This window comes from Psammomys obesus, unplaced genomic scaffold, assembly GCF_907164565.1.
Source record: "Psammomys obesus unplaced genomic scaffold, mPsaObe1.curated_primary_1811, whole genome shotgun sequence".
NCBI classification, from domain to species: domain Eukaryota; kingdom Metazoa; phylum Chordata; class Mammalia; order Rodentia; family Muridae; genus Psammomys; species Psammomys obesus.
Genome location: NW_026592890.1, coordinates 26,070,992 through 26,097,731, shown reverse-complemented (window position 1 = coordinate 26,097,731; position 26,740 = coordinate 26,070,992). Strand labels below are relative to the sequence as shown.

The 26,740-nt window shown below is 44.7% G+C and overlaps 1 protein-coding gene and 1 pseudogene across 3 annotated transcripts in view; one reads left to right on the top strand and one right to left on the bottom strand.

The window, feature by feature from the left end:
- Fyn (FYN proto-oncogene, Src family tyrosine kinase) overlaps window positions 1-26,740 on the top strand; it is a 195,293-nt gene that overhangs the window by 35,168 nt on the left and 133,385 nt on the right. The gene's annotated exons all lie outside the window — the stretch shown is intronic.
- LOC129683270 (tubulin alpha-1B chain-like) lies at window positions 17,698-18,637 on the bottom strand (annotated as a pseudogene).

Below are 26,740 nucleotides of genomic sequence, written 5' to 3'. Positions count from 1 at the left end.
GAAGTAGCAGAGTTCTAGATCTAGTAGATACGATTTATGTGTTTTCCACAAGTGGCTGCTAAATGGGAGAAATTAAGGTTGAAACAATTGAGTGAATTAATTTGCTTTAAGAGGTTTTTTATTTATTTTGAGTGTGTATGCATGTATGTGTGTAACACAGAGGTTATAGGTCAGTTATCCTTGTATCATATGGGTCCCAGGGATGAAACTCAGGTTGTCGGGTTTGCCTCAAGTACCCTTACCCACTTCACCATCTCACAGGCCTCTCATTTGCTTTGAAAAATAGCTTCTTTGAGAGTTTTAATTTGGAGCTGGAGATGTCGCTCAGTGCTTAGAGTACTCTCCTAGCATGTTCAAGGCTTGGGTCAATCTCTATAAATACCCTTTCGTGAAGTTTTGCTTCTCCCAGGGCCGCCGTAAATAGCGTTCTTGTATACCATCGACCTTTCTCAAGAAAGGTACCATGCATGAAATTAATTTATCCTCCTGTGAAGAAAGGTAACTTTGAAGAGGAGAGAGGAGTCCAGAGGGGGGGAAAATGGAAAGCTTGAGTAGCAAAACACTGGGAAGGAAAGGGATGCCGCAGGGCTGTGATGGAGAACAACTTCCTGTTGAGGAGTGACCATGGGATAACAAAGAGGAGGGAGTGGGTTTTACGTTATCACTGGGAAAACAGTGACAAGGTACCTCACAGACAGGAGTGGCATTGCCTTGAGGGAGCAGATTTCTTCTCAAAGGAGTGGACATGCCCAATTCTCTCATCACCCAGCTTTTCCTGGCAGCACCTGTAGGGTGCAGACTGGGGAGCAGGTGCTGTCAGGCGCTGATGTGTCTGTTTCCAGGTCAAACTGATGGTGGCTTGGATTCTAAGGTTCTCAAAACAGATAGCCACAGAAGCATGGCAGTATTTTGCCAGTTACCTCCCTCCAGTCATACTGGCTCCTTCTGCCAGCCATGCTTTGTGTCTTTCATATACAGCACATTTATACTGGGTTTGACATTGCTGTCCCTAGATTCACCTGATGAAAAGTCAGAACTTCTCAGGGCTCCTCATTCACTTGACCTGAATGAGAAGAAGAAGAAGAAAAAAAAAAGTCTCTGGCATGATGAATAGCAAATTGCTCTGAGCTATGACACAGTCCTTAGTGAGCTGATTGACTGCAAATTCTGACCACTCTGATTTTTAAGCCTGAGGGGTATGTTTGCTTTTCAGAGAATCCCCATTCTTCCAGATGTAGATCTGGGGAGACATAGCTTCTTTTGTTGCTGTTACTGAAATGGAAAGTGGAGCATTAAACCATTAAAAGCACATGGCCTCTGGAGGCTGAGAAGGGCAGCTTTTTTTAACTTGTTATTTTTGGACCCTCTTCATTAATAACATTTGTCAGAAACATTTGATTCCAGGCCAGAGAGATCACTGATGCTGGCATCTTCAAGATAAGTGCATTGTGGCTTTCCATTATGTATTGACTAGTAAACAGTATTGTCTGTTTGAAATTTCTGATGGTGACATTTCCAATTTTGGAAAATGTAAGTAATATTTGTGCACCGTCCGAAAGGTGGAAAAGAACCCTCACGTCCCATGGTGGAGTTTGCATCCTGTAAACTGTAAAACCCCATGGAGTAAAGGTACAGTCTTAGTTAAAATGTTGACTACACGAAAAACTAAGTTGGACAGATGTTTAGGTGGTTATATAAGAAGAAAGCAGGATAGGAAATCACTTATGGAATATGAGCTTAATTTTGAAAACAAAATTCCTATGTGGGAAAAGCCTCCAGAAACCACATTGAAGTGCTAACAGTTGTATTTGGGATTTGAGATTATGGGAGTTCCTTCTTTATGTTTGCTAATGTGATAATATAGTTTTATAATAAAACTAATTAAAAGGGTGGTTTTAAGGGAAGTCAATCTGATTCCAGTTGCTGCTCTCCCACTAGGCAGCTGTTTGCCATGGGCAAGCTTCTTTGCTTGGCATTGGCTGTTTCAGGAACTAAAAGATGTTTCATTTTCCCCACTCACAAGGGTGTTGCCAGTCGGCCTGCCAGCGCCCCCCCCACTCCACTCTGGTTCCTATCCTTCCATGGTGAAACTAGCCTCACCCAGTCCACACCCAGAAGCCATGAGTTATGTCCTTTCCTCTGGTTTCTATTCTGTCCTGTTGTAGCCTAGCTCTGATTACGTCCTCTTGGGACTTCTGTTTTAGCACTGACAACTGGTGATAATTTTAGAGAAATGATTAAAGAGTAAGAAAGGCTACTTGGCTTTATGTGGCATGGTGGTTTGAATAAGAATGGCTCCCATAGGCTCATATATTTGGATGCTTAGTTACCAAGAGTGGCATTATATGAAAGGATTAGGAGGTGTGGCCTTGTTGGAAAAAGTGGGTCACGGGGGGTGGGCTGTGAGATTTCAGAAGCTCATGCCATGCTCTGTCTCTCTGCCTATGGATCAGGATGTAGCCCTCAGCTCCTACTCCAATGCCATGTCTGCCTGCATGCCATCATGATCTACTATGATCTACATCATACCACTGTGATGATGATAATGGACTAAGCCTCAGAAACTGTAGGCAAGCCTCCAGTGAAATGTTTTCTTTTCTAACAGTTGCCTTGGTCACGGTGTCTCTTCACAGCAGCAGAACACTGACTAAGACATATTGACAAGAGAGGAAAATTTGAACAACTGAATTTCCTAAAACTTGAGAATTTCAGCTGTTTAAATATGTGCATTTTAACAGAAATATGCTCATTAATTTGAGGCCATCCACCTTAGCTTCACCTCTCTTTTGTGTGAGGAGGAAATACGTGTTTGCTAAGCAGGTTGGAGTTCTTGGCACTGACTGGCTAAGGTTCCCAGAGCTGAGTGTGAGCCCGAAGGTGCTAAACTGAGCTTTCAAGACTGTGGTGCTACTGAGACTGCCAGGCTACTGGGAGCAGGACCAGAGGTGCTCACTGACATGTCTGTGTCTCATGTCCTTCAGTGTAAGTTCACCTAAGACACAAGAGGAACACCAGTTTCTGAGCAGTAGCAGCCAGCCGTAGATTGACCAAAAACCTTGGTTTATTTTACCCTGGGTTTCAGGAACACTGTTAGCATCTGTCTGTCTAGTAAAGCCCATATTCCTGTTGGCTCAAGTTATTCTGTCTATTTAGATCAGACTTGGAGCGTCTGAGACCTAGATCTGCAGTCTTGTGGATGTCTGAACCAGCAGGTGACAGAAGTGCATTGTTGGTCTTCTTCAGAGCAGCATCCGAGACTCTAGCTTATGTCCCATCCAGAACAGCAGACTCTGCCTCTGCCCCTGGGTGACCCAGGGCAAGTTACTGGGCATTCTGAGAATCAGATGAGAGATATAGTCTCTTAAGGGCCATCCTATCTCAAGAGTCCAGAAATGACTCAGTAATCTCGTTGTATATTTTAACTGTCAGTGTCATGAGATGTGTAACTCAAGTCATAGGAGACCTGCAGCAGCAAATCCGGGTACCTTCAGTTTCCAGGCTCTTCTACAGATGGGTTAGTGGGAAAAAAGCACCTTTCTGTGCAAGGCCACAGTTCCTCATGGCCCTATACCAGCCCAAATTAGTATGAGGCAAACCAGAATACAGGGTGGGAATTTCATACAAACCAGTCAGTTGGCACTGTCTCTGGAGGCCCTTGGATACAGTGGATTCCAGCAGCTCCAGGCAGCTCAGGAGGTAGAATTCGGGTTGTTCTCTTTTGTCTGAGGGAAAGTGCCATATTAATTTGCATGATCGTTTGCACCCATTGAGAAACGGATGTATAACATCAGCTCACGTTGAGCAAGCAGCTCTCCTCAGGCCATCTCTGATTCCACTGATATGCTTACACACCTCTCTTGAGCTTATGGTATGGGACATAGTCCCCAGTGACTCATGGAGACTAGGATACCTCAGGCCCACAGTGTTCTCTCAGATAGTGGTTTCACTTTATCCTTTCTTCCTCCTCTCTAGGGTCTGATGAAGCATTCAGCCCATCAGACAGCAAGAGGATCTCTGTGATGAGTTTTTACATGCCTCTGTCATTTTAATGTAATCGTCTTTCTTCTAAAAACCTTCGTTAAGTCTATTGTTAGGATTGTAAAACTACCTAAGAGAGACAGGAGGGCTTTTCCCATTTTCAGAATTCAGACAGATTTGTTAATTGTACTGCTTTACACGAGAAGTAATTAAATGGGTTGGGAGAATATGTTATATTTATATATAGTAACAAAGCATGTCCCATTTATCGTCATTACTGTGCAGTCCACTTGATCATATCCTTTTGGAGGACTGAAAGGATGTGACTGTCAAAAGTAGTGCCGGTGGCTGTTTTGGCAGAGTCTTTGATCTAGCTGTGAATACAGGTCTTAACATATCCAGATGGGGAAAGGCCATTCATGTTAGTTTTTATAAGGAACCTATACCGGCAAGGGTTGAAGCTTTTAAGAGGAGCATAGGGGATGGTGGTATAAACCTGTAACCCCATCACTGTTGAGGCTGAGCCAGGGTCTCAACTTCAAGGCCAGCTTAGCTTATATAGCAAGATCCTATTACTATAATAATAATAGTTATTATTATTACTATTACATTTGGTGATAGTTTTCATATAATAATAATTCTTATTATATTTGTTTGTTTGTTTTTGAGACAGGATTTCTCTTTGTAGCCCTGGTTAGAACTCTCTGTTGACTAAGCTCGTCTTAAACTTAGAGATCAGCCTACCTCTGCCTCCCAAGTGCTGGAACTAAAGGTGTTCTCCACCACACCCAGCTTTGTACATTAATCTTAATATACTCTAACATAGCAGATCTTTTAGGCAAATAGAAAAGAAAGCATCCAAGCACAAATACTATATACCACTTCAAAAAGTATCTGGCCATCCTTACTGCCTACTCAAGAGCAGAAGATAGAAATCCATTCTAGAACGGCAACTTGTACAGATCTGTGCTGAGTGCCCCACGACCTCTTTTCCCAGAAGTCTGCTTGCCTACAGATCAGACGCTTTTACCCAGTTATCCTAATTATGTTTCAGTATGACACAGATTCTTTTCCACTACCACTGATTTACAGCATAGTCTGTCGCTTCCTCAGTCAATATTCACAGTCATCAACTTCTCCCTCCCCAAACCTCTGAGGCATGTAGAGTTCCCATTGGACAGGCATATCTGACATGTGCTCCTTTGACAGCACTGCCATTTTTATCCCATATGTTACCAGTGCTACCTTAGTGCAGGCCTTCAACTTCTGTCCTTTAAACTGTCCCCAATCTCCCGGTACTGGGTTCCTCATCCCTAAACTATCCTGTTGACAGCCTCGTCCAGCCATGCCTTGCCAGCCAGGTCCTTCTGTGTGTGCTACCTTGCTTCTCACCTCCTTGTCATTTTTGGTGCATCTCTGTCCACAGGGGATGCAGCACTTTCCCTTCTCACCAGACAGTTTCCCTAGATTTCCTTCCAGGAACTTTTATCCCATTTCCCTGTACTGCTGACACACTGCCCGCAGAAGAGGGTCTTCAGGTAGGTGGTCAGACTGCCAACTGACAATGCTTGGGTATCTCCTGCCTTGCGTAGTTAAAGTCCTTGAACTCTGTAGGAGATGGTTCCAGCATCCTTGTCCCTGTGGCGGTCTGTAGCTCTGCCCACTCAGCAGCTCTCCTACGCTGTCTGCTTGGCTCCATTGGAATCAATACAGTTTTGTAATACCTTTAGAAATTTGAGAGGGAGAAGTACCAAGAGAATTAGAAGGTAAGTCCCTGGCTGACCTGCAGGAGCATTGTCTTCTCCTGATGGTGGCCATGAGGAGTCTGTGGCTTCCTCTCTGCTAACCCAGGAGGACAGAGACTTCCATTTGTTTTTCCTTTTAGCACCCAGCCAGGCACAGGGTCCACCCCTAAATATCTGAGGAAGGAGTTGGGCAGGTACTCACAGCTTGTCTGTTTCAGTATTTCATTGGTGCAGGCAGCTGTGGGTGACCTTTGAGATTATCTCCCTGACTACTTCATTTTGACAGCCATGCAAGCAGCAGGTCAGAGTAACCAGTGTCCAAGATCGGACAGCAGCAAAGTCAGCCTCTTAGCCTTGGCTTTCTGTCTCCTGGTCTCCCCTTTTGCTATAATGCAATACCCAGGCTGCAGTTCTTTCCCTTCTGTTGCTGTGCTTATTGGGATCTAATGGCCGCTTAGAAGATGAGGTGCAGGGGCTCACCTCTGCCTTCAGTTGTTGTCAGCTGCATCTTGAATAGCCTTTGGTAGACTTCATGTACTTTTGTGTACTTTGTTAAAACACCAGATTTTACTACGAGGCAGTGACATAAGTCCCACAGGCCTTGTTCTTGTTTATCAGGTGAGGGATTGTAGGCCAAAAGTTGTACCTGTCCCAGGCCATCAGCTAGGAAGTGATGCAGTTGATATTTTCTAGCAGTTTTTCTGTCAGCATCGCATTCCTCATTCCAAAGCACACAGATCTCTGGAGACAGTCTGTGAAAAATGGATTGTGAGCTGGTGCCTTTCCGGTCTTGAGGATTTCTAGTATACACAGCGTTCAAAAGCTCTGAGAGTTCTACTGAAGGAAAGCCATCTACTGTACTTGTTTACACATGAAATACTCCTGACAGGAAACTTTTCAGTGTGTGGAAGTGTTTTAGGTATATTTGTGCTACTCTGCAGCCATGACAGTTCACCTCGCAAAGCTGAGACCTTGTTGCTCTCAAACAGTAACTTCCTGTCCTTCTGTTTCCCCAGCCCGGGACAGCAGACATTCTGCCCGCTCTTCAGATTTATTCCGTTTCTAGGTGCCTCACTTAAGTGGACTGTGTAGTACACCTCACAGCACAGTGCCCAGGTCTCACACACAGAAAGGAAGGCCGGAGGGTGTACACCCCCTGGCAGCAGCTAGCTCTGACCTAAAGTTTCTGGAACTTCAAAATAGCAGCACCACCTGAATCCTGGGTGGTCAGATCATGAGCTTTTGGAAGATAGCAAACATTCAAACCATGACGCTACAGCAAATGTCTTTAAATATTCCATAGCCCACGATTGTTTAACATGTTTTATACCCAGGTCTCTTAAATTCACTTGGTCACAAAATTATTTTTCACGTGATACAGAATATGGGTGTCTAAAAAACCTTGGGGAATCTTGAGCTAAGTAAAAAAAAAAAAAAAATCTCCACTTGTTTCAAGGGCCAGAGCCTGAGGAGAAAGTCTAGGGAGCTAGGTCATGATGCTCCTGGCATGAGTAGAAGATGAGCAACATAGTCCCAGAAACGGTAGAAGAGTGGAGCTCACAGAATACACAGCCAGCTGTGACGAGAAAGACCAGAGCTGTGAGCACAGCGTGGGGAAGTGGACCCTGTGGCACTGGTCTCCACCTGTTGGCCTTCATCATCTCAGGTCAGGGGAATGAAAGGGTGAGCCCTCCAGCCTGTAAAAACAGGGCTTGGGTAGCTTGGTGATGAGAAGCTTTCAGCTTCAAATCCAGCTTCCTCATCAACCTGAAAAGGAGGAAGAATGTTGTCTCACAGGTCTCAAGAGACTGCTCCTGCAGGGCTTCCTGTCGTAACTCCTTCTAATTGGCCTGCAGTGTAGGTCTTAAATAACTGAGGAGGAATTCAGAGCACTGCAGTTGTGTGGGCAGGCAAGGCCTGCAAGTTGCTTTGTCTTTCCCAGACCTCAGGTGTAGCTGTGGTTGGCCTTTCTCTAGGATAAGCTCAGGAAGTCCCAGGCTCTGTCGGCCCAGCACCCTAGTAGTCATCACTTCTCTGCAACCTGAATTAGCATGAGATGTGACAGGTGTAGGGACACCTAAGAGAAGGTAAGGTGCTGTCACTGTGATGACGTTATAAAGCTGCTTTTGATGTTGATAAGGATGAGAAAAACTGTGATGAGGACTCAGGGCCCTACAGTGTGTTTAAACCAGCCTGCAGTAAGGTCAAGGAGCACCCAGCTTCTTAACCCACTTGACCAAGAACAGATAATGACATCATCACACAGTGGAGCAAGGCCCTCATAGGTTCTGAGATCCTTAGATGAAAGCCGCCACTTATGCAAAACTGTCACTACTCTATGGGCCTTTGCTGTTCTGTAAGTAAATGCTGCAGTTTATTCTCTGATGCCTTTGCTTCAAGTGAGTTCAGAACTGGCCTTCTTCATTGGACCGGCACACCAGAGGTTCTCTGTTTCCCCGGGATCATATATATACATATCATATTGTGTATGTATATATGTATATATATATATGTGTGTGTGTATGTATGTATATATATGGAGGTGGCTAGACAAATGTGGAAGGGAATTCTCATCTCTGCACGTCTCTAAGAGGTCCAGTGTCATGGGTTTGTGACATTTACCAAAGATTAAACACAGAATTTAGTTTCTAACTGTAAAGCATGCAGAGTGGCTGGTATGAGCAAAGTGCTGTTCTAGGCATTTGGGCTAAATTAGTGAACAAGGCTACTTAGCCTAGTTGGGGAAGAGATATGAGATGAAGGCAGTAATGACTGAGACGTAATGAGGCAGCGTAAGAAGGACATCTGTTTTAGAGGAAAGCAAAGCGTCCTGGTAAGGGAAGTGGGGAGTGCTCCTGGCGTATGGGGAGACTATTAACCTTCCTTTGAGGTTTTTCTGAAATCTGTTTTAGATTCAGGGTTCTCTTGTTTGGACATAAGTGGGTATCATCTCAGATCAGATGCTCCCTTAGGAAGCTTTCTTTTTAGATGGCTTAATGCTTTGTGCAGGATTACCTCCAAAACGTGAGTGTCTGTGTATGTGTGTGTTCTCACATGTGCCCACACATTTAGATGCACATCTATGCATGATACTATGGCCTAAGGTGTGACCGAAGCCAAAGAAGGGAGGACCCAGCTCTAGGATTTCTTCCAGACCAGTTTTTAAAGGCCAACTGGGGTGCCATAATAATGCAGTTCTCCCGTCCTGCCATTTTACAGGGGAAGAAACTGAAACCCAGAGATGCTAATGACTCACCAGAGCCAGTGAGTCAGGGGTGGGAACTGGGCCTGGCCTCCAGCCTCTGACTGGCAGTGGCCACCTTCCTGTGCCTCCCAAGTTGCTTTCCCCAGACAGAAACCCTGGTTTACACCTCCCCTCCCTTTTGCCTCTGGACCACTTCCACCTCCACATTTATTTGATTTATATGAGCAAGATATTCACTTCATCCCTTCTGTATAATTTTATAATGGTAGTATAAAGCCTTATATAGTCTAGTGATGACTGGATTTCTCAGTGCTGTAGTTGGATACAGAGTCTACATGGGCCAAGTACCCCTTTGTCCCTCCAGCTTTCCCCACACGTTCCAGTTTTTACATGTGTGTCCCCGAAACTCTCCTTAACGAAGGCTCATGTCCTCCCACCATTCTTCCCGATTCTGCATCACAAAAAGGCCAAGATTAGGAAAGATCTTCTCGAAGGGTGGACAGAGGAAAGCACAGAAGTCGCATTGTTAACCTCACGGACAGCATAGGAACATGCGTTGTTCATTTCCTCACAGCTGCCGAGGGCTGTGTTCTTAGGCTCTCTCTTGTGTTACCTCACAGAATGTAATCCTCATAGAAACGCTGTGTGGTGGGTGTCGCTATCTTCAGTTAATGGCCAGTACTGTGTGGTAGAGGAAATGCTGGGATTGGAGCCCAGGTCTTGAACCATAAAATCATCCGTCTTCCTTCTGTATGATGCACCACGGAATAACACAAACCTTCAATATCCCACGTTCTATTAATTGCCAGATCAAAGTCCTAACTGTTTGTTGTTAGCATTGAAGCAGTTAAACATATTTAGCATACATCTTGGAAGCACAGTAGGTAAACTGAAAACAAAAGCATGCAGGCAAAGCCTTAGGAAGTAGAATTTTCATCTTGTTTGAACACTCAGTCCAAAGAGATCCTAGCAAGCTCTCTGGGGCCCTGTTTCAACCTATCGGAGGTGTCAGCTCTTCCTGTTCTTTAATACCCGCTTGTTGCTAATGGTCAGTCTGGGCAGCAAAGGCACTGCTCGCAACACACGGAGGAAAAAAAACAACAGGCAGTTCCTTGGCACAAGGACGGGAGGATAAAGATGGTCCCTGACAAACACGTGGGCTCAGTGAGTGAGCTTCTCACTTGATAGAAGTAAGGATCCTCAAGCGAAGTGGCACCAGGGTGCATTTGGTGGCAGCACCTTGGCTGAAAGCTGTGTGGACTTGGCAGGGAGTGGTGGTAGAGAAAGAGTAGCAGATGCAAGAAGGGAAAAAGAGTCTAGAGAAGACGACAAACACAAACCCAGAAACACAAACCCAGAGTAATGACTGAAAGCAAGTGAATCAAAGACCTGAGGCAGGCGTTGGGGGGGGGGAGATGGCCCAGAGCAGGGCTGTGTGAGTTGAAGACAGGGTGAGATGGGAATGTTTGGCACACAGGTGAGTAGAGGGAGTCTGCTGGCCATGTCCCCAGTGTTAAGATAGGACAACCTCTCCGCTCTCGTCAGGGACGCCCTCTGGGCTCTCTTGCAGACTTCAGTACACAGTTCAGCCTGGTGTACAGAGAAGGTCCTTTCGCATGCCTGAGGCTGTGCTTGCTGCCCCAGGAGAAAGGAGGGACATTCATTTACCATCATCCGAACTTGCCCCTAATAGGCCGTGAAGACCTGAGGCTGCAGTGCAGTCCTGTGGCAACCGCTCACCCAGTGATGCTAGCCCCGGAGCCATTGCTAGCACACATCTCACAACGGATGTCTTTCCACTTTCCATCGTTTGCAGTGAAGACTTTAAAGACCACACACTTACACACGGGAGTTTCAGCTCTTTGTGAAGTGCTGTCCTGCTAAAACTGTGCTTCCCCGTGGCTTGTAATGACTTCATGAGCTTGCTCGCAGGTCCTGAGGCACAGCGATATGCTGGGCTGATTAAGAATAGCATTAAAATGAATGGTTGGGCGTGTTGTAGCCAGCTACAAATGGGAAGTTGTTTCCTGAGGAAATGTGATAAACTGAAAGTTAGCTTGAAGGTTCCACTATTTTGCGTGGGATTTTTCTGCCCTTCCTCAAGGTTTCCTTGAAACGTTTACCAGTCCATTGTGAGTCCCACCCAGACACATATTTTAACACTTACTACAGACCTCAACTGATGTCATGTTAGCATGATGTAAGAGGTCAGAGCATGTGACTGTAGAATCCTGAAAGGAGGAGGAGGGGACTTTTTAGTTCATATGTCACATATATTTAAAACGATGGAAGAGTACCACATAAAAAAAATTTCATTCCTAAAAAGGGAAGAGGGCAGGAGAACACACATTTCAGTCTGACATTTTCTCCTCAGTACCAAGCTTGTAGGAAGTCTTAGTACTGAGGTACCGCACAGACACAGTTTTGATTTTGCCTCCCCATAAGTGGTTCTTTATTCATTTGAGTTCCCATGACTGTGGTCTCTGGGCACAGGTATTGGTTGGCATTCACAAACTCAATATGATTGGTTTTATAATGGAGGTGAAAGAGACAGAGACAGTGGCCTCATTTCACTTGTCCCAGCTCACCGTGCTCAAGCATGTCACCAGTGACAGGTGACGTTTAGTCTTCTGTAGCCCGTTTCCCACACCGTTTGGCCCCGCTGCAGTGGTGTTCTGCTGCCGGCACACTGACGCAGCTGTGTCTCAGATCAGAGGTGAAGGGCTTCACTGCGCACAGCCAGATAGATGGTCTGCTGTGTGCCTGGTCTGCTGTCACGCCCAGCACTCGCTTCTTCCGGTTCGAAGGGCCCCTCCTTCGCTCCCTCATCCATCCGTTTTGCTTTGCCGCCACCTCCTCCACCATCAGCTTCAATGATTTTTTTTTTATTGTTATTCAGGTGTTACACCGAAAACTTAATTTTAAAAATCAGATAATATAGCCAAAAAAAAAAAAAAAAGTCCTTTAAAAAAACCACCTTTTATGGCTGGAGAGGTGGCTTAGCTGTGAAGAGTACTTGTTGCTCTTGCAGAGGACCTGGGTTCAGTTCACAGCACCCCCATGGCAGCTCACCACTGCCTGCATGTCAGTTCCAAAGAACTCAACACTCTCTTCTGGCCTCCATAGGGACCAGGCAAGCACACAGCACACAGACACCCATGCAAGCAAAATTCTCACATACATCAGATAAATGCAAAGCTGTCTTCCTGCTCCCCTAGAGCTAACCATGATTAATCCCCGGATGTGATATCTTCTGATTCTTTCCATGCAGTATAATGCGTTGTTGTTTAACATCAGCGGGATCGTGTTACGGTACTGCGTTCTAACGTAGTGATGCGCCTGACCAGCATGAATCCATCTCTGTTTCATGTACTTTGTTCCCTACCAGCTGCTTGAGTGTTGGTATTTCTCAGTGTGACATTTCAGTAAATACAATACTTACCGTGTCATTGCTTTTATGTGTGTTTTTCACAGGACTATGAGCTGTCTGGAAATGTATCAAAGTACCTGTCAGTATATAGTCAGTAAGTCAACAAATGAATGTGGTGGTCTTACCCTTTCAGTTAAATCATTCTAACTTAGCCATGCATATAATGTTTATGCAGTAATTTAAATCCAAATTTAAATATTCTAAGTTCCATAGTCAACATAGTAATATATTTATTATAAGTTACAGTTGGGGGCTGAAGAGATGGCTCTGAGGTTAAGAATACTGGCTGTTCTTCCAAAGGTCCTGGGTTCAATTCCCAGCAACCACATGGTGGCTCACAACCATCTATAATGAGATCCGGTGCCCTCTTCTGGCCTGCAGGCACACATGCAGGCAGAATACTGTATAAATAATAAATAAATGAATCTGTATAAATAATAAAAAAATTATTTATATACTGTATAAATAATAAAAAAAGAAAAAGGAAAAAAATGAATAAAAAAAGTTTAAAAGTTACAGTTTATCTGCTTCTCGGGTCATTTCCTAATGGTTTTGAATTAATTTTGTTTTCCTCATCTTAATGAGGAGCCAGTAGCAGGCTTTAACCACCTGCTTTTCAAAAGAGAAGTTTAAATGTCGCTTGTTTTGGTTGCAAGAAGCATTGGCATCTGGTGGTTTGTTTTTGCATGTCTTAAACAAGTTTTATGTTTTGGCGTGTTGCCAAAACAGATAGTATTTTGTATGCAATTCATTCTTCATAAAAGTACCATCTATGTTTCAAGAGAGTATAAATGCACAATGGTTGACCAAACAGGGCTTCCCATAAAAACAGCGTCTCTTCAGTAGGAAGTCGTTGAGGTTCATGAAATGAGCCTTGTCAGACACAATTTGAGTCTGTTGCTGAGGGTTTTCATTTAGTGCCCTGCTGCTGTTAATAGCTCTGCTTAGTGAAGAAACCAGTGAGAACATCCATCATCTGATAGCTGGGGGACGCTTTCTCAGCTTGTGTCATGGTCCTGTAATGTTCTTGGGTTTATGGGACGGAGATAGTAACACTGGCTGTTTAGAGTTGATCCTTAAGCTGTTTTTGTTAGAAGTAGATGAGATTCTTACTCCTGACTTGAAATGAGAGTTTCAAATAGCCTTAAAAGCTCTCATCACCAGGCCCTCTGGAGGAGACGAAAGGGTGAGTGTATGGAATATTTTAAAATTTTATTTGTATATTTGAGAAAGTAGGGGAGATGGGCTTGCTCCCAGGAGGGAATTGGAATCCTTATCATGTAATTCCTCCCACTTGAACAAATTTTAAAAAATAAGTAAACAAGCAGAAAGTTGAAACAAATGTGGAAACTGGGTCCACAAAGATTTCTGCTGTGTGTGTGTGTGTGTGTGTGTGTGTGTGAAATTGAAATCTGCCTCAGGGTTATGGGATGGTGGAAAGCTCTCTTTACTGTGGTGAAGAAATCTGTGCTTTAAAGTAGGCAGAAAGAATTTTCAGTATCAGGTGCTCTCAACAGACTACAGTTGGAGATGCAGCTAGAGACTTTGACTCCAGATTACATGTTGGAATAAGCTGTGTTTAAATGACACAAACAAAAGAGAAATAAGCGGCTGCACACATACAGATACCCTGTATGTATTGAGTGTGCTGGACGTCACAGGCTCTGCTAGGAAATTGTGTTTCACTTTTCTGCAGGATTTCGAGTGGCAGGTAGGATAAGGAGGCAAAAGAGGAACTCTCTTGACTGGCTCTCGGTTTCTGGACCTCTGACGACAACAGGAAGAGAGAGGGTGGTTTCTGTGAGAGAGGATGATAGTCCAGCGGGTGAGGGGAGGCATTCAGTCTTAAAAGTCAGGCCAGAGGCTGGCAGAGGTTGCTAGTGAACTTTTTAAGAGTACATCCTTGAAGCTTGGTGAACTCTAGAGCCAGGGTCCAAGTGGGGTGTGGAGGGTTGGCCACGGGGAGGTCCGTGGGGACTGAGTTAGGCAATTACAGGAATGGGAAAAGACGGAGGAGGGGGCCAAGCCATCTCTGTAAGTCAGAACTGCCTGCATATGTGCTACAGTTCGGGGTGGGAGGGGACCCAGCAGCCTGACAGCTTGAGGTCATGGCCTGTGCTGTTTATTTGTAGTTTGTTGAGTTTTGCATCCCTTAGGAAATAACTGTGGCTCAAATGTAGACAGCTCTCATAGAGAAGGCACATGACAGCTGCATCAGGGATCTAGTGAGCAAAGCTGTGGCAGCAAGGCCCAGGGTCAGGTCTCATCGTTGAGGTAGTACCAGACCCCCGGGGCATCCCACAGCCACGGCTCCCTGTCAGCAGCCTGTGGGAATCACAGTGTGGTTGGCATCCTGTAAATGAGTGGTACTGCCGTCAAGCAAGTGTGATGGCAAAGATCAGTCACTGCCAGAGAACGGTACCTCAGCGCTCAGGCCAGCAGGGTTATTCTTGAGCACCAACATACCTTAGAAAAGGAAAGAAAAAGAGAGCAGTCTGTGCTGCACAGCTCCAGGAGATGCTAGGCCACAAAGTGAGACCCTGTCTCAAAAAGAAGGGGGGGAAAAAGTGTATCAAGACTTTAAGGCCAAAAACAGTCTGATCAGATTAACCCAAGCACTCATGCCTCAGGTCTGCAGAACAGGTTGCGTGTTTGGCACATGCTGTAGCTGTCCTCAGCAGCCCCCTGCTGGACTGATACTGCATCTAGGAGCTGGAAGGAATGTGTGTAGCCAGTGTAGTTCTCTGTTTCTTTCAGCCCTCCACCTTGCCTGTCTCTGTGCAAGACTGAGAACACAACGTTTATTCTCAGGACAGTGAACCCTGTGCTTCAGCCTGGCATGAGTAAATCTCATCACACTTCAGTACCTCAGATAAATGGGCACCCAGAGCGGGACGCCTGCCAGTCATCAGGCCCTCCGTGTTCTCTCTGCCCTTCTCACAGTCGGCTGATTCTTCAGGGCACACGTGCACAGATACGGGGTTTCAGAGGCTGGCCTGAGGCTGGCCAGCGTTGCAGCCCAGCACTGTAGGGACCAGGCCAGCTACCCAGTGAAGGACGCACATTGCTCTCGATGGAATCTGCAAAGAGACACTTAGCTGTTGTTTATCAGGCAATGCTCGAATTTTCTCCTAGATTGAAAGAAAAGAGTGATCAGAAACCATGGGTCGTTAGTACAGGGTATCTACTTTCAGACTCATCCAGCCTTTAAGAAAAGCAGTATTTCTTTGTCAAGTAAGCTCTTTGTGTGTAGAGCTAACAGATGGATATCATCAATGGTGAATACACTTGGCTAAATACAGAGCCCAGGAGACCATCCTTCGATAGTGATGGTCAGCTAGAAAATTAGCCAGACCAGCGCAGTAGGTCTAGAGTCTCAGCACTGGCGAGATGGCTGGGTGGTCACTCAGCCGCTCATCTGTGCCTTTAACATGCGTGTGCCTCTGTCCACTCGTTAGAGAAGAGGAGTGCGGATACACAACATCTGAGAGATGAGGAAGTCGTGGTCTGAAGTTTGTCCTCACTGCCACCCATCCCTGGATACTACTGCCACCCTCCAAACCTTGACTGGCTGGGACAACACTTGAAGAACAGGATCTCCGCCAACCAATAGAAAGCATATGGGCATTGCCTGCCTGTTTGTTTGAAAATCCAAACAGTACTGAAAACACACAGGAAAAAAAATAAAATAAAAATTATTCAGATTCCACCCCTTGGCCCAGAAATCTGCTTCTGTACATATGGAGACACAGAGGCTTTTCCTCATGGGGACCGGACTCTCTAATGTAGTCTATTTTGAACATTTAATGAGGCACTGCAGACTCTTGGCTATTGAATATAGTTTTACATTGCAATTTCTCATTATTTAAAGAATACCTTTTTAGTTTCTGTAATCAGACCCATGTGCACAAGACCTGCCATGTTTAATACAGTGCATCACCCCTTTAAATATGAAAAATTGGGGCTGGAGAGATGGCTCAGCAGTTTAGGACACCGACGCTCTTCCAGAGGATCCAAGTTCAAATCCACCCACATCGAAGCTCACAGCGGTCTATAACTCTAAGGTCTGACATTCTCATATAGACACATACGAAGACAAAACAGCAATGCACATACAATAAAAGTGAATAAATTAAAAATGGAAAAATTAATGTTACTGTTTCTAAATCAGTATGGCTGTTAGTTATGTCCGGTGCCAGCACAGCACAGTAAACTGGAGTACTTTCCCTCAAAGCTGACATCATACCTAACATTTCCAAAACTTCAAGTGATATATTCATGTAGATATTTATATTGAAAGATCAATATTTATATAGAAATATAGCAATATGTTATTCATCAATAGCAACAACAGCTTTTCCAGGTCCTGTAGTCATTTGAACAAAATTGCAGAAATATCTGCACACTGTTTATTTAAAAAAAAAAAAAAGTAAAAGACAACATCTTAGCAAATGATACAGTTTTCTTACTCTTGTGGTACTTGGCACCATTTTTTTTTAAATTAACTTCTCAATCATCTAGAACCTCTTATTTAAAACTGTTTTAAAATTCAATTTTAAAATTCAATCGTGTAATTGTATCTTAGTAATTTACATATGGTGCTTGTTCATTCACCAATTTTATTTTTATTTAATTTTATTTTTTGTTCTGGCCTTGCAGTCAGCACTATGATGAATTCTTGTAACATATCAAAAAGCTTCTGTATCAGTGGATGAAAGTTTTTACTGAGAAACCATGACCTCTGCCTGATCTATCGAGCAGAAGTTTTTTAAATTGTAATTTTATTCCTCCTAAAGAGAGTTTTTATATTGTTATTTCTTCACATTCAGGTTTGTATTAATGAAAGGTTGCCTATTATTACAGTTACTGAATTCTTACTGCAAGCATAATGTAGTAATGTCACTACCTTAAATGGAGTCAGTTTTAGCATTTGGTTATGCTTCATACCACAATTTGGAAAACATAACAAAATCAAAGGAATTTAAAGAATAGCTAACATAAATATTGTAGGTAAATCCAAATATATTGTCTGCATTTAGCTTGTACTTGGCTGGGTAGTATTGGTGTATTTTTACAAATATTGGGATTCCTCCCCTGCCATTCACATGTGTAATACGGCAATAGCACAGCGATCATGAGACCGCATTCGCCTGAATTCCAGTTCCTCACACCTCAGGTGTAAAGTTTCTTGCTTCTACATGTACAGGGTTAGTGGTACCCATCTTGTAAAGCCAGGCAGTCAATTGTGCAAGATAAAGATGCCACACACTCTTGATACTTAATAAACACTTTAGTTACTATCTTGGTTATTGTGGGAAATTTCAATGATGAGACATACTCTAAAAGGGAAAGAACTCCTTTACTGAAATTCCACCACATCGCCACGGCATAGCAGGTAGCAAGCCATAGCGAGGGTCACGTTTCACCATCTAGTTGGCCAGCTCAAAGCAGATGTTGGCGAACTCTACTACAGAAAGCAGATTGTGGTTGGCTTTCTCAGCAGAGATGATGGGCGTCTGTGCCCAAAGGAAAGTGAACGCAAGGTTACAGCACCAGTTCGGTCTGGAGTTCTGTCAGGTCAACATTCAGGGCCCCCTCAAATCTGTGGGAAGCAGCGATGGAAGACACAATCTGGATGGTAAAACTATTACAGTATAGGTTGGATCCTCAGTGTTGAGGTTTCTACAACAGATGTCATAGATGGCCTCCCTGCTTACCCTGAAGGCACAGTCAGTGCTGCAGGGTGGTGAGGGTGGAATTGTAGGGCTCAGCAATAGAGGTGAGAACCTGGGAGGTTGGGGAGTCAATGGAGAACGTTGGCTTGAGCCGCTCCATCTGCAGAGAGGTGAGCCCAGAGGCAGTTCTCCCTGCCAAAGCTATGGAAACCCAAGAAGCCCTCAAGGTCTGTGCCCAGCTTAGGAATTCGGTCTAGGACAAGGTGAGTGATCCTGCCAGGGGTGTGGTGGCCACAGATACAGTTATTGACAGCATCTTCCTTGCCTGTGATGAGTTGCTCAGGGTGGAGTTGCTGGCATTTTGTACCAGTGTGAACTTCATCAATGGCTGTGGGTCCCAGGTCTGTGATCACTGCCCAGGGCGTGTGCCCGCCAGCACCTGTCTCACTAAAGAAGGCGTTGAGGGAATCCTCTCCTCCAGTGGTCTTACCACTCGTCATCTGCCCATCAGGCCAGATGCCATGTACTTGGCAGTAGTAGTCCCAGCAGGCGTTACTGTCTGGACTCCAGCCTGTCCATCGTGGATGGGGATGCACTCAGGCATGGAAGCCATGGGTGAGGGTGACAGAGGCTCACTGGGTCCTGGTTCCTGTTCCCGACAGCCAAGAAATCGGTGAGGCTAGATTTTTCCAAAAAAATAAACCTCATGAGATAGCTAATCGCATGATCAAACTTAGAATATTAAAATTCTGTCTTATCAAATGTAGTTTAAGAGAAGCTTTTTTTTTTTTTCAGTGAAACTATTGGGAAGTCCTTAAAGCGTCTACACAAACATGCACACATATATGCACACATGGGCACACACGAACACATGTAACATAACATGCATACACACACAGGCACACACATGTACACACGTAGGCACACACAGAGGCCCACACACGTGTGTGCTCACACAAACACATACACACACGGCCAGCCCACTGCCTTCGGTACATAGCTTATCCCGGAATGTTTCCTCCCCCTTCTGGACAGCTCTCTGTTCTTGTCCTTACATAGTTAACAGTCAGCTCCCACTGGTACTCTGCCCTCTCTACCTGATGTCCATGTGTGTTCATTTCAGTGTAAGATGTTGTCTTTGCTGATTCCTTCCATTGTTGTTGGAGGCCAAGCACTGACTTGGTTTAAAGGCTCATACCAAGCGAGTATTTTTAAAGTGCCTACTGAGTCCTAGAAAAAGTGTCATTTCTGGGTGAAATTCAGAGTTTATGGTCTCTTAGTCTGATTCTACATTGTGTGTATTTGTATATATTATGCACACACAATTTTTCCATGTACCTTTTCCTATTTCAGGTTCTTAATTTTCTATTTTTCATTGAAATAAATATTAAAATTTAACTCTATTAAACTCACAGTTTTAATTATTTTGTACCCTTCTCTTAGTTGATTCTAAAAGCTTCCAGTGGAAAACAAGAAACAAACTTTGACCTCTTCATGTTCAGGGTTTTTACTTTGCTTTATGGAGAATTTGAGGCCTCATCAGTGGAAGTGACATTAGCACTTGACTTTTCATCTTTCTCCTTCCCATTTTATGTCTTTGGAATCTAATCTTAATTCATAAAACCTAAGCCATTTTTAAGGTTTACCCAATAGTTACATTTTATTTTCTTTTCACTTTTTTTGTTGTTGTTTTGCTTTTTATGAGACAGGGTCTTTTCATGTAGCCCTTCCTAACCTGCAGCTCACTATGTGAATCAGGCTGGTCTCAAATCGGCCTACCTTTGCCTCCTGAATGCTGGGACCAAAGGCCTCTGTTACCATGCCTGGCTGTTCTGACCTATCTTTAAAGTCTTTACTAAAAATGGTGTTAAGTGTGTTGTGGGACTTTCGCCTTAAGTTTTCAGCTTCTGAGAGCAGGCATGGCACCTTCTCTTGCAGAACTAGCATACATGAAGAAGATGGCGGTGAGGCAGCCGCATTGGGCTAGAATGAGAAGTAAGGGCCTGCTTCCAGGGTGCCTTACACGCTGGTGACACTCCCGTCTCACTGGGACATTCTTGGCACTTCTGTCATGATAACATAGCAGTAGGTACCCCCACTCATCCTCAAGCTTGTTCAAGATTCAAGGGAGCCCTCTTTCCCTCCGCTGCCCCAGCATCCAGGTGGGTTCTTGCCCCACACAGTGAAGGTCTAGATGACACACAGCACGAGCTTTCCATGGGAAGACCTTCACTGATTCACTGACACTTCTTGGAAACCTTGTGAGAGAGGGGCTACCGTTATCTCCATTTTGCAGATGGCAAAACTCAGATCTGGAGAGGTGAGGCATCTCATTGACAGCTCAGTTCCTCATCTGCACCTGAGGCCTGTCTGGGGAGCCTGCATGCTGGCTCTTAATCACGGTACTCAGCCCCACCCCTTTCTTCCAAGCGCCTGGAGTTGAGAGCCATCAGAAGCATTTGAGCGACCTGGGGACCCATTGTATTGAGACCCAACCTCAGTCATTTCTGGGAATCTCATCAAGACGAGACATACGCTTAAATGAAACAGATGTGGCTGGACCCTGCTGTGAAGGTTGCATTTCTTAGGCCGGTCATTGACCCGTGCGGAGTTTTAGGCAGTCTTTCAAAGCTATCAAGTCTTTCAAATCACTCAAGAGGTAGTAGGTTGTGGGTAATTGCAAATCTGTAAGAGGGAAAATAGCCAGTACCCAGCTCAGAAATACAAATCTAGCGTTGACGCTTACCTGCAGCGCTGAGTCTGCAACTGTGACACACTCACTCTCGCAGGCACCTTCTGCTTAGAATGGAGGTGAACAGTGAAGCAAGTGTTTACTTGGCAGTGGTTTGGGTGCATGGATTGTTTCCAGCATTTATCTAATTGCAAGGAACTAACACGTGTCTGAGCAGCCTCACTCTGTGCGTGAAGATAATTAATATTCAGTCGTGCGCAGTAGGCGAGGCGCTTTATACAGGGTGTGACTCCCTCTACGAAAGCATCGCACGTCTTTTATCTAAAGAACGTGCTATTTTAGAGTTACCTCTCAGGTATTACTCAGAAAGCAAATCACAAACAGCCCTTGTGTGCCGATGAAGAAATTGTAGCCTGGATTGGTTACGTGTAATTGATCCAAGGTACATGAAATCCAGTAATAGAAGATTTGTCTTTTAGCTTCATTCTGTTTGTGATCTGATCTTTGACCCGCTGTCCTGCCCCGGCCCCAATAAAAAAAAGAAAAGAAACGCTTGTGGTGTAGCAAAGAAGTGTAATGATTTAGCTGTGTGAGCATATTTGATTTTTCAGAGTATCAACTTAAATATTAGTAGCCATTTATTCTTTCTCTGCCTCATTGTTTTCTACACAGTTCCACAAAATGTACACCAAGCAGATGGCACAGACGAGCACATGGGTTATTTACAGCCAGTACAGTAGAGAAGGCATATGTGCTAAGCCCTCTCATACCCGCTCCCTGGGAGCCATTAACACATTCATTTAGATGAAAAAGTCTGGGGTTTTCGCCTTGGGCATTTCTGCTCTGCTCCCCTGAAGCATCTCCATCTGTGCTGCCTCCTCCTGGAGGCCTGGCACCTTTCCCTCCTGCCAGCCCAGTCAAAACCCCGCTCTCCCTAAGGCCCCTTACATACTCACGGAGACACAGCACTGATTGCAGCTGCTGTCTCTTTCTCACTTCCCCAGTGTAGCTCCGAGCCTGTGTGGCTTCCGTCTGAGGGGATAGGAAGCTCTCGCAAAAGCTGTTCTTAGACCGGTTCGGTCGCACACACCATCCACATGCTAAGAAGGTGGTTGAGCATGTTCACTGGGCATCAAAACAAAGGTTTCCTCTTTTCGTTGGCAGCTTCAAAACTAGTGTTCCTGGTGAGCTGGGCTACCTGGAAAGCCAGCTGCTGGCTTTATGCATCAGATGCACCAAATACCAGCCTGCTTTCCCCACACCCACCAAGGGATTCGTGTCCAGAGTCTTCTTGTTTCAAACAGTCAAATACTTTTCCAAATAATTCCAACAATTATTATAGTTACAGAAATATTTTCTATCCCAAATACGGTCATTAACACACACACACACACACACACACACACACACACACACACACACACACACAGCTGTGGAGATAGCTCTGTCAGTAAAATGCTTACCAAACAACCATGAGGACCCACGTTCCGGTCCTCAGGACCCATGTCAAGGCTTGCCAGCCTTCTTTGACCTACTGTTAGCACATTTTGTATCACTCTGCAATCCCTCCCTAGTCACTTGTGCTGTGGGCCAGCCTGTTACTTGCATGTATGTTTTCAGGGCTGACCATTTGGTATTGGATAACCAATTGGTATGGTCTTCCCTAGAAAAGACTTTTTTCCCACTCATAGTGGTGTTTTTTTTTTTTTTTTTTTTTTTTTTATGTTGCCTGTAGATCTTTGTGTAAACTTGAGGCATATTAGCATCTGTATTGTTGTTGTCCTTGTTCAGCTCTTGCTTAAATATTGCTGTGTTGGGTTCTGAGTGGAAACTCACTTCAGAGACAGAAACTTAATGGAGCCCATTAAATATTTGTATCCAGTGGTATCCCTAGTAAGGGGAGCAGGGGCTTTCTCTGGTATGAACTCAGTGACAGTCTCTCTGATCACCTCCCCCTGGGTATCCAAAGGAGTGGGCAAGCTTTAAGTCAAGACAGGCAACACATTTATGTGTGTGCCTTAGCTTAGATAACAGATAATGGCAACTTCCCTCTTTATATCCATTAGTGGTTAACAGACAAACAAGAAATACCTGAAGAAGCAGGATAGGAGTTGGGTTCCAGGGCCTGGGAATATGAACTTGGTTTTGACCCTGTCAGTAAGATGGAACTTGTTTCTGAGATGGTTGGACCCAGAAAACTGTCTCTTAACATTTGAAACTTTAAGATGTAGCTTCCGACATTCCTAGGAGACAGTCTTACAGCAGACTTCCTGGTTCTCTGGCTCCTGCAATTTTCTTGCCCCCTTTCTGCAATAATTCCAAAGGCTTAGGTATAGGAATGTTTTGTAGATGGCTTCTTTGGAACTTAGTTCCATAACTCTGCATTTTGAGTGTGTGTGTGTGTGTGTGTGTGTGTGTGTGTGTGTGTGTGTGTGTTTTACATAATGGTTTCTCTTGCAAAGAGAAGTTTCCTTGATAGAGGGGTAAAGACTACCCATCTGCAAAGTTAATGATTTCATTTATCTTCAGTGTTTGTTGCTCTTAAAGAGAGAGATCGCACAGAATTTAGTAACAGAAAGCATCACTGAGGAAGCCTCTTGGGAGCTAGAAAGCCATTAGAACAGAACCCATTCCCTGTGTGCTGTCTGCAGCCTCCATGTCCTCTCTGTCTTTTTGTCTGTCTTCTACATTCTTTGTGTCTGCAGACCAACTGTAGCCCTGTGGAACCTGGCCCCAGTGGATCACAAAAAGGATGTCTGTCAGCTTAGCCAGTATCAGCCTTCAAGTCCAGATTCCTTGTAGAACAGTCGGATTGGTGTAACTTTTCCATTTTAAGCCAGGCCACACTATTTCTAGGTTCCTACCCAACAGAGGAATAGGTCCTAAGTCAGTCACTCATCTCTGTCCAGTCATACATTAGATAGCTACAGTCACACGGGGACAAGGATGGGACAGTCACCCAAAAATATATATAGTAAAAGATACAGTCTGAGAAACCTTGTACTGCCGTTTGTTCTCAAGCAAATCTCTTTGTGGGACCGGAGTCAATTAGAATAAAGAGTGCAGAAGCACTTGAACCTGTGATGTCCAGTGCTGGCCAGGCTTACATTTGAAGATCAGAACACCATGTTATGTAACTATTACTCCCACCATCAGGTCAGCTATGACATACTATGTTATGTTTCAAGCCTTTGATTTTGTTTCTAAACCTGATGACTTAAATGAAATTAAAACCTATTTATTCCCTGCCATTCTAGCAACTTAGTAAGTCTAAAGAAATTCTCAAGTGAGACCACACAACTTGAAAAGCATCCCTCTGTCTTGTGTGTCTAAACCAAGCCCCTAGAGTTAACAGCTGCTGACTATTTACTTGTAGGTTCACGGGGTACAGACGGCCAGGGGTTAGCTGTGTTTGCCACATACATCGGTTGTTGCTGAACAAGACTTGCTCCCAGTGCCAATCGACTCTGTTGTTCATTGGGGAAAACACTTTTATTCATGCAGGAGCAGTAGCTTGTCAGTGTATCATGCAGTGATACAGAGTAGAGAACAATGGGTGCTTTGTAGAAATAGTTTTAAAACAAGTAAACAACAGCGCGCAGGAGAAGGATCCCGGTTCCAGAGTGAGGTCTGCTGGGATATGACATTTAGCACAGCAGGAATGTACAGGAGGTTAAGAAGCATAGAATATTTTGATTCGAACATCTCCTCCTGGAGTGGGGAGTAGCCTAGCAGGCTCCGTGTCTGCCTTCGCCCACAGGGTAGGCTTGAGCAGAGGCCAGGGGTGTGCAAGCATGTGGGAAGTGGGCTGGGCTTCTGGACACCTGCACTGTTGGAAGACACACGATGCACCGGTCGGTTTACTGCTTCCTGAGCTCTCAACTTGGAAGGAACCGTGAGCGTGCGCATAGGCTCATTTCCAGAAGTTAGCATTAAAGGTTTGGGGTAACTTGGGATGGAACAGAGCTGCACAAAAATGTCAGACGTACAGTTCATGTGGGAGGCTGCTGTTGGAAGCGATTCCTCTGATCAGTGCCATGGAAGTAATACACAATAATAGCCTTACCAGCCTGACATCAAAAGGAGTCACAAACCGTGACAGATTGCCTTTGTAATCTAATTCCCCTGATGGTCTTGGAAGACTCTCAGTGGAGGCCTGTGTGAATCAGAGGAGGCTTTTCCATACCCCTATGTTCACATTCTAGTGACAGCCAAAGGGCCCTTGTTAGACCCTTTACAAGAGGAACAACTTCTCTTGCTTCAAACTTATTTTACCATCTATATAAATCCTCAGACCTTAATGTTCAGTCATTTAGCATAGGCATCTGTTATATTATGCACAAGAGACAGGACTCAGGTTACAAAGTAGAGTTTGCTAAAATATTATTGCCCTCTTTGAGCTACAGTTCTCTGTCCGGAGGAACTACTACCTTCAGTGAAAGAACTATTTTTTTATAAGGCGATAAAATTAGTCATTATTGCCTACTTGGTAGCAATTAGAACTAAAACCCGGTGTCTCTGATTCGTGGGCTGTGCTTCTATGTATCAGTGATTCCCAAACTTGAGTCATCTGTGTACCCCATCTGCCATCTATACAATAGTCTCTCAGATTTATCTTTTCTATTAGAAGCCAATTATTTTCTTTTTTAGGTGAAATTTCATGATTGCCTTAAGTAGAAAACCAGTGTCATTTTAGATAAATTGAAATCTATCCTTGCAAGTAAGAGATGCTGTGGAAATAAGAGAAGAGCCAAGCCCATGCGGGTGCACGTCTGGCGAGGGAGGGGTCATCGGATGTTACACAGGAGTGTTGCCAGAGTGGCAGCAGCCACCTGAGAGCTTGGTGTCTGACAGCTTGAAAGGGAGGGAGCTCCCATTTTGTGGTCTTAGGTTATTTCGTGCCATGTAGCCTCTCTGTGCTCTGAAATCACCTGGGGTGTTTCTAGAATCACACACCATCCCCTGTGCTATTATGTAGCAGCACCTGGTCCATCCAGGGAACTCAGGAGCCTGCCTCTTTCCTCTTTGCCAGAAGAAGCACACAAAGGGAGATTTAAAAGGCATCCCCTGGGTGCTCTCCTTCAGCTGAGAGTGTCAGTCAAGCATGCTGCCTCCTGAGAACCTCTTTTTTAATTTAAATTTTTAAAATGTATTCACTTTATATCCCAATTTTAGCCCCCTTCCTTGTCTCCTCCCAGTCCCACCCTCCCTCCTTCTTCCCCTTTCTCCATCCCCTAATTCTCAGAAAGGGGGAGCCTTCCTCCCCTACCAATGACCCCAGCCAATTAGGTCCCATCAAGGACTGCCTGCATCCTCTTCCTCTGGCCTGGCCAGGCCTTCCCACCAGGGGGAAATGATCAAAGAGCAGGCAATAGAATCCATGTCAGAGACAGCCCCTTCTCCCCATACTAGGGGACCCACATGGAGACTGAGCTGCCTATGGCCAACATCTGAGCAGGGGGTCTAGGTCCTCTCCATACATCGTCCTTGGTTGGTGCATCAGTCTCTGCAGGGCCCCCTGGGCCCAGATTTGTTGGCTCTGTTGGTGTTCTTGTGGAGTTCCTGTCCCCTCTGGGTCCTTCTATCTCCCCACTCCCTGAGCTCTGCCCAAAGTTTGGCTGTGAGTTTGACATTTGCTTCTATCCCTGCTGGGTGGAGTCTTTCAGAGGACATTTATGGCAGGCTCCCGTCTATTCCCTCTCTTCAACCATTTTTGGTGTCTATTCTGTTTGCCCTTTCGAGTGAGAATTAAGCATCCTCCGTGGTCTTCTTGTTACTTAGCTTCTTTAGGTCTGTGGAATGTGGTATGTTTTCCTATATTATATGGCTAATATCCATCTATAAATGAGTATATACCATGCTTGTCTTTCTGGATCTGAGTTACCTCACTCAGGATGATCTTTTCCAGATCCATCCATTAGCCTGCAAATTTCACGATGTGCTTGTTTTTAATAGCTGAATAGTATTCTGTTGTGTAAATGTACCACAGTTTCTCTATCCATTCTTCAGTTGAGG